The sequence below is a fragment of the Corvus brachyrhynchos genome, unplaced genomic scaffold (genome assembly GCF_000691975.1).
Source record: "Corvus brachyrhynchos isolate BGI_N302 unplaced genomic scaffold, ASM69197v1 scaffold331, whole genome shotgun sequence".
NCBI lineage: Eukaryota > Metazoa > Chordata > Aves > Passeriformes > Corvidae > Corvus > Corvus brachyrhynchos.
In genome coordinates, this window is record NW_008237229.1 from 5,872,559 (window position 1) to 5,880,876 (window position 8,318).

An 8,318-nucleotide genomic window follows, 5' to 3' on the forward strand; every position below is an offset into this window, starting at 1 on the left:
AAAAAGATATGGACGATATTATTAATTTCCATTCTCTCAAAAGCGCCTGAGAGGTTTAATAAGCAGATATATTTGTGCCTGTCTCCATTGCTCTGAGACTTTTTCCAGTATAACATGAAACCTGAATAGTATATCTGGATAGGAGTTGAATTTATTTTTCTTGTCAGTTCTACCCCAGTGTGCAGAGGAATCATGCCTATTTGAATAAACTGAACAAAACCATGACTATGTCTCTGTAAAAAAGCATTTTTGATGATTAGACATACTGGAAAATGGTGTGCATAGACGCCTCATGAGTCTTTTGGAGACAGATTTCTTTTTCATTTTCACTGGGTTTTGAGATACAGAATCATTACTTGGATTTTAAGATCTCAGAATTTTCTGTGCATGTACAGTACTTTTCATCTAAGAATATGATTATGAGTGGGATTTGTACACACTATTCTGGATCATATCAGACCAAGCTGTTTGGAGAGAGCAAAGTGAGAAATTTAAAGCAACTAGGACTTTTCTCCCAATTTTGGCTGCAACAAGAGATTTGACAAAATAAAATTCAGTCTATCTACAAAGAATTATTATCAAATTTATACTACAATTTGAAAAACAGAGGTAACATCTAGACGTGTGTATTCTTCTTAAATGAGTCTAAGAATTAATCTTATTTTTACAGATACTTTTTAAAAAATCTGTAATTTTTAAATAGGTATTTTAAACAGGGAATGAAAAAAAACTTTGAAATGAAAGATGCATAGTATTATAGAAATACACACTAATATAAAAATCTTTTCCCAGATTCTGGCCAGATGAATAAAAGAGATGTTATCCTTACTTAAATAGACTCAAGAATTTTCCAGCTATAACTGAATGGAAAAGGATTTTCTAAATCCATGGTATTTCAAGATTAAACAGGAAAGAAAGAGAGACGTTATCCACTTGACTGAAATAAAAGAGAAAAATCAATCCATATATAAAATCGTAAAGAATATAATGATAGGACCACATCATGGATACAAGTCCCTGGACAAATATTTTATTTTTTCCCCAAAACCACAGTTTAATTAACCATGGGCATAAATCGCTTTATTAGTTATTTTGGAGAGGTTCATTCTTATTTATCAGGGGTTATATACAGAACCGTTACATAATAAGTAAAAGTTTGCTGACAGTGGAATACTTCTGAAAAAGGTTCTAATGAATAAATCTGTTTTGACAAAGTATTCTCATTGAAAAAATCCTGATTTGAGACAGTTGATTCTGATTAGCATCATGCGATGAGACATGAAGCCATGAGGCACGGATTCTGAGAGCAATAGAAGTCACACAACAGGTCCCATAGAGCTGAAAGCGCAAGAGGCTTGAGCAGCCCCTCACTGTATGAACTCTCCAGGCTGCCCCTGGACCCAAACCAGTTTGGGCTGAATCTTTTCCCTTTTGATACTGCTACCCACTATGGAAGCTTAATGTATCTCACACTAAATCAGTTTGTGTCAATGTGGATGATGACTAGACGGTCAGTGCCTAGAAGCCAGAAGCCACCCATATGGCATATTCCCTTAGGTTCCTGAGAAACAGAAGGATCCATTTCTTTTGGGGGAGGAGGAAGAGATGCCAATATAAAAGGAGGATATGATCTGTAATCAAATCATGTTGTTGTAAATGATACAGTTCCTCTGTGCTGATTTGGGATCAATACCAATATTAAAAAATCCAACTGCCACTGCACTATCAGTTGCGATTTACCTTACTCTGCTAATTTCAGGACTACACACCATATGGAAAGCAAAGGTTTTAGATGGTGGAGGGAATTAGTAAATTGCAACTCAGCCTGGGGATTTAATCAATTCATAGAAGATGCATAATGGCAAATTTAGGACACAGTGAACACATTGGCCAAACAAAGAAAGTATCTGCACAGCTCTAAAGAGTTTTTACTAAAAAAAGAAAAGCAGAAGAAAATAAAGCAGAATAGGTGGGAAAAAAATTTAATGTACTCATTATTTTAAAAACCTGTGGCGGTGCAGGTGGCTGCAGCTATTCTTTGTCCTGAGAACTCAGACAACCAGCTGTCGTGGTCAGCAACCCAAGTTTAGCGTGTAACTTTCAGTCATGGTGAGAACCCATGATTCCCTTGTTTTGTCTTTTGCATGTTTTCCCCTGATTGGTTAATATTTGTTTTTCTTGGTTTATGTATGAAGTTATGTATCTTCATTTTCCTTCTTTAATATGTATTAGTTCTAGAAAGTTCTTTGTTCCTCGATGTCCCATTGGATCCTTCCCTGAGTGCCTCCTATGTGTTGTTCCCATTGGTTCCCTTCCTGTCAATCCCACCTGCTTGTCTCTATCCCATTGGCTGAGATCCCTTTCCCCACCTATTCTGCACCCAGTATAAGAGCCCTGGACCCTCCCACTAAAGCTGTTTCTGTAATCATGTGATTGCCTATTAATTAAATATTTGAACTTTGCACAAGTGACTTGGGAAGCTCCTGTATTCATTTGGTAGATAAAATAAAAAGAAAATGGTGTTTCAGAAATAGCTTATAAGCGTTTTAGAATAAATTTTTATTAAATTAACCGTCTTTCTTTTTAAACCTTCATGAGATACAGGTTTTGCTTCAACAGTTTTTCACAGTGATCTAGTTTTTAAGGGAATGTTAACAGAGGTATCTCTCTTAGAAGTATTCTCCAAATAGACATATATGATAGGAAGATATTTCATTCTAAAACAATGTATTTCCTGTTTCTTACTCTTCCTTTCTAATCTAATGCCAACAAATCCTTCAACTCTTGTATGCCTTTGGGAATTATCTGTGGCTCTTATAGATTTTTGTCATTGGACTTTGGGGAAGAATGACTTGCAAGATTAGCAGGACTGGAAAAATGAACATCTGTTGGAAAAATGAACAACTGCCTGTCTGAGTTGCATCATGAGTAATCTGTTACTAAACGTCGAAACATTTTCCTCACAAGTAGGTTTCATTGCAATTAATATAATCTATTTAGTGTTTTTTACTGGCTTAAAAATTTTAATTAGAATTAAAAAAAAAAAAAAACAAACCACCCCCCCTCAAAAAACACCACCACCTTCCCCTCAAACAAGTAAAAAACCCCAGAGAAGTTGTTCCCACTATCTGAGTTCTGTATTGCAATCTTCATTGTAGAAATCAAATGTACCTTTTTTTTCACTGCCCATTTAGCATTATTGATAGTCTGCTTATTTTCAAAAGTTTCATTCATTCTTCATCCCATTAATCCTGACAGCAAATAGGTTTACTTATTTTATGTATGCTTTTCAAATTTCCAGTGCAAGAAAGGATGTTTACCTCCTTCAGGCTAACAAAATAATGAATGACATGTGAGTGAGACAAAGATTTGTCTTCAGGTGAACTCTGGACCTATATGTCAACCTCTGAATTCCCAGAGTAAGAAAAGTTATTCTTTCATCATCTTTCTGTAGCCTCTGGTGAAGAGGACATCTTGCTGTGAACAGGAAGGTGCTACAGAATTATTACCTGCTTTTTAAGTTAGAGCAACTTGAAGTTAAGACCAGCATGAAAGCATGAATCTGCATGAAACTTTCAGCAGTTTGTTACAGCTAGTTACTCCAAAAATTCAAGAAGATATGGTGGCCTATTCCTTGTTGCCTCTGCAGATTGGGAATGCTCATAACTATAAAGGAAGGAAAGAATGGCCAATGGCATGTATCTATATGAAAGAAAAATCTGTCCACCCACATTTCATGCCAGAAAGACATAGCTTGGACAGCAGATTGGACTTAAAATGTTACTTTCAAGAAAGATAAAAACTTTTGCAAGGAGATGTTTTGCTGTCAGCACCAGGCTTGATTGCCAGCCACCACAAGAACATCTGGTGTTATTTCTCACATTGCAGGAAATCATATCTGGTCTCCAGTCACCAGCTCAGACTAGGTCTCCCTTAGAGTCTGTGTTTTACTTGCTGGCTGCAGAACGATGGTTTGCACATGGTAGGGCCCTTTAAATATCACAATGGTCCCTCTCTGATCAGACAACAGACCCATGTCCATTGAAATGAAATTAGCACTTAGAAATGTGTGCTAATTGGACTGGTTTTAGTTTCCAGTAACATGGTAAAAAGGCAAAGATGGCACGAAGGAAATCATCTATATGCTCTTGACAGCACATTTGTTGGGATTTTTCTCCTAGACAACACATTGCAACTGATTTATTTTTCAGTGATGCTAAGGTTGTGTACAAGCTTGTCTATGCAGGTAGTCCCCTGCTTTGCTATGTTTTTGGTATTTACAACATTTATTTCATCCTTTATTGAGGGTGCTCATATGATCTATTATCCAAATCATTTGGCATTAACATGACAATATGCATTTTAACTGTAATAGAACATGGATTTCCATATTTCTATAGTGTTACCTCAAACAAACAAACAACCCAAACCCACAAAGATCCCCTAAGAAACATCAATAACAGAAGCCCCAAGGTGTTGTTTGCAGAGCATTCAAGCATTACGACTCTCGATTTGATTTAGTGATTGAGTCTTACTGCGATAAAAGGAGATGTATGTTAACACAAACATTTCATGAGTAGCTATACTGATTGAATGCATTCATGGTGCCACTGTTTGCATTACTCTTCTTTTTCTTCACCTTTTATGCATTCTTTTTAGTACCTCTCCCTCTTCTAGAGTATTACCAGTTTTAATTTCATTCCTCTTCTCAGTTTCTTTTCAAGATTTCTTTAAATTCACTGATTCCTTTCTCACAGGAATGTGTGCAAAAACACTGTACTTTGCTACATTAACGTGAAAATTCTGTCATTTTTCTCAGACATAGTGACAAAATATTGATTCTGTGTTTCATATTACGGATACAGAAGAGTAGGTGGGACATTGAATAGCTCTGTTGAGAAGATTTTGCTCAGTTGAGAGATCAGCATGATTGCCTAAATGTGATAAAATGTACCATAAATATGAAAGGAAAACAACAAAATGCTGGAGCACAAAACAGAGAACAGCTGATTGTAAATGATGCTATTTCTGTGCAGAGATAGATGCTTCCATTTTGAAGAGAAGGAACTGGCTAGGTCACCTCTAAATGCCCATACATTCACATTTTGAATATTTTGAGAAACTTCCGGTAATATTCTGGTTTCTCTTAGAAATGAAGATGGTCCTGCAACTGTAAATCTACATGGAAAGACAGGAAGGAAACAGAAAAGGACAAAAAAGCAAGAAGGTATTGTTTGGAAATACATCTAAAATGTGTAAAATGTTTTAGAGAATTAGACTTCATAATTCATTCACTGTTTCCCTGAAAACTGAGCCCTTATCTTTATTTAGACTCACAAATTTTCAAGATCATTGACTGCTTTAGGAATATTGAGACAATTGTTTCCAGCTTTCCCTTTGTTGAAAGTATAGTAGATCAGATGGCTCTGAAAAGGATTTTAAGGAATTTTCAGACACTCTCATTAAAAATTGCAGTATTTGTAATACTTGACTGACTGTCTGAAGGGTGGAAGAGTTCACTTCTTGATCAACAGTATAAAATTTCTGAAGTATCTATTTTGTTTTATATTTAATTCTGTGGATGTTCTTGGCTTGCTTATTTTTTATGGATTCTTTTGGTAAAAATGAGTTGAACATAAACCCAGGCACAATTTTTTTAAGAGTAAATTCTTTGTTTCTAGAATCTCAACAAAACCAGATTGGATACCTTTGGTAATTTTGGTGAATGGATTGTTTAAATACTTGCCTCTAAATTGCATACAAAATGTTGTATTTTTGCTCACTCCTTGGCCATCCTTGTTAAGTATTAAAGGAAGAAATCTTACAGTACTCTATTTTGTGAGAGGAAAACAAAGTATTAAAACAGTATTTGTTTTTCCATCCTTCTCTTGTATTCAGTGTGTAGTGAATGATAGCTTCTTTTGTGCTCTGCATAGCATTGCCTAAGCTATTTGTTTATTTCTGATCTCAAGCAGAAATTGTCATTTGCAGCTGTTTTTTCATGGAAACTTACACTGCATAATTAACAGTTTCACATCCCTTTAATCATCAAAGTGCTACATTATTTGGAACTGTGCTTCAGCTTTGTCCTCTGTTTACTGGCATTTGCTAATCTCGGTGTGAATGTACAAACCTTTATTCTCAAGAAATTATGAACATAACCTCTGGTGTAATAACAGTGACCAAAAAAAGAGTCAGCTCCTTGAAACTGTTCTAATGATTTAGTTTGTAATGCTGAAAATACTCAAGTAATGTTTCCTTAGGCAAAATTTAACATTTATTTTCCTACTGAAGAAAGTGGGTGCCCTATGAGTGGGATGTAAAAGTACATTCTGTCCAAAATATGAATGTCAGGTGGTAGGGCCCTGAGGCTGTCCAGCAACCTGTGTAACTCAGTGGAAGATTAACATCTGTTTCTAGTATCTTTGCTAAAGCTGAAGAAAGTCAACCACAGGGATTTTCAGAGCACTCAGATAGGGAACTTTTGCATTGTTTATGCCTATTGCAAATATTTTTACATAATTTTCACTTGAATAAAACATAATTCAGAAGAATCACAGGTATGAAGGTATTTCCACATTACATGAGGATCAGTAATGCCTCATCAAATGTTAACTCTTAAATTGTTACTATGGGTTTGAGAATATACTCAAATATTAAAAGTTAATGTTTGGCTAATATTTAGATCTTTAGTCTCAAAAAGATTATGTCATCTCTTTCTCCACTGTTCTTGAGTTATTTAGTTATATATGAGAACTTCTGCCAATTTGAATATTTTTCTGAAGTACTAATGTGGTCACTTTTCTCATTATTACATAGTATGTTTTCAGGCTGAGTTTAAAAAAATCAATTTCCTTGGTATTAATTGTACATAAATTTACATGTTATGTGATTAACTATTCTAATATAAAACAAAGTCTTTCTTTGTCGTCTGTTGTAATGAGAGAATAACGTACAAGATTGTGGAGAATTAGAAACTCTGTTTTTCTTTTATCACATGAAAAGTCATAAATCCCTGCAGAAATTATATTATTGACAATAAGCAGTAGATATTGCTCTATTTTAAAATGTAGCAAAGCATATTCAGCTAATACAAACATTGCTTTGAAGTGGTTCCTCAACAGTGACAGTAGCAAATATGGACTTCTATTAAAACTTGTATACTTTTAAATTACTGCCAAGAAGAGATTAAATGAAGTTGATCAAAAAACAAATCCAAGAATGACAGATCACAAACCTCAAAATTTTCAGCAGTTTCATGTCTTGTCTGAGAAACTTGTTCTGAATTTTTAGACTGTGTAAATTAAATTCAGATTTTAACATATAGTGAATAAAATATTTGAATTAGGCCTGGTAGCAAGGTAATTATGCAGGTAACTATCAGGCTCCAAAATAATTTGGTTTTGTGAATACAGGACAGCAAGCTGAATCTGACACTGTTTTTCAGGTCTTGAACTGGAGTTCAGTGTGGCTATTTTTTGTAAATATTGACAGTATACAATGACTGTTTCTTATGAGAGCTTGTTCATATAATGTAGCCTGGGTACAAAACCACATTTGTGTTCTGGTTTTGTCATACTTTGCCTGTGGACGGCTAGTAGAGAAATTCACATCCTAGCTAATACTGTCTCCTACTCTTATTATCTATTTTGGAGTTCTCAGAATAGGAAGAGGCAGCTCAAATGTTTCTCCTTACAAAGTCTAGACATGCCTATTCATAATGGAATATACTTATACTGCTTGTACAACTTACAGCAGATTGAATAGACATTTTACATTTGTAGCGGGTTCAGTTCGTAAACTGGGCAGAAACACCAATTTAGTGTAGTGGTTTGGTCCAAAATACTCATTGCTTACTTATTTACCTTCTGTGAGATAAGAATTAGGAGAAAGCAAAGCAGGCACAAAACTTAAAAGAACATAAAGAAGTTTATTAACAGACCTAAAAGAAAGGAAAAAAAGTCAGACCACACCTTCACTCTTCTTCTCCTCCCCCCACTTTTCTCCCTTCTCCCACTGACAACGTAAAAAGACAACCCTTGAGATTTCCAGTCAGTTTACCACCTCTGTAATAACCTTGTTCAGTTCACTTAGGGAGAGGAGTCTCTCTTGCTCGTGCTATGGAGACATCTTCACAAGAAGTTCTCTCATGGGTTCAGTTTCACAGCAAGACAGCCATCCGGGTTGGTTCTCTGCTCGCATGTGAGAGTGCCTTCCCTCGACTTACAGCTTTCCCCACAACTGCTTTTGAGGGTCCAATCTTGAACTACTGGGGTACCATTTTAAGGTTGAGCTGTTCAGAAGCAAAGGTTCTCTTC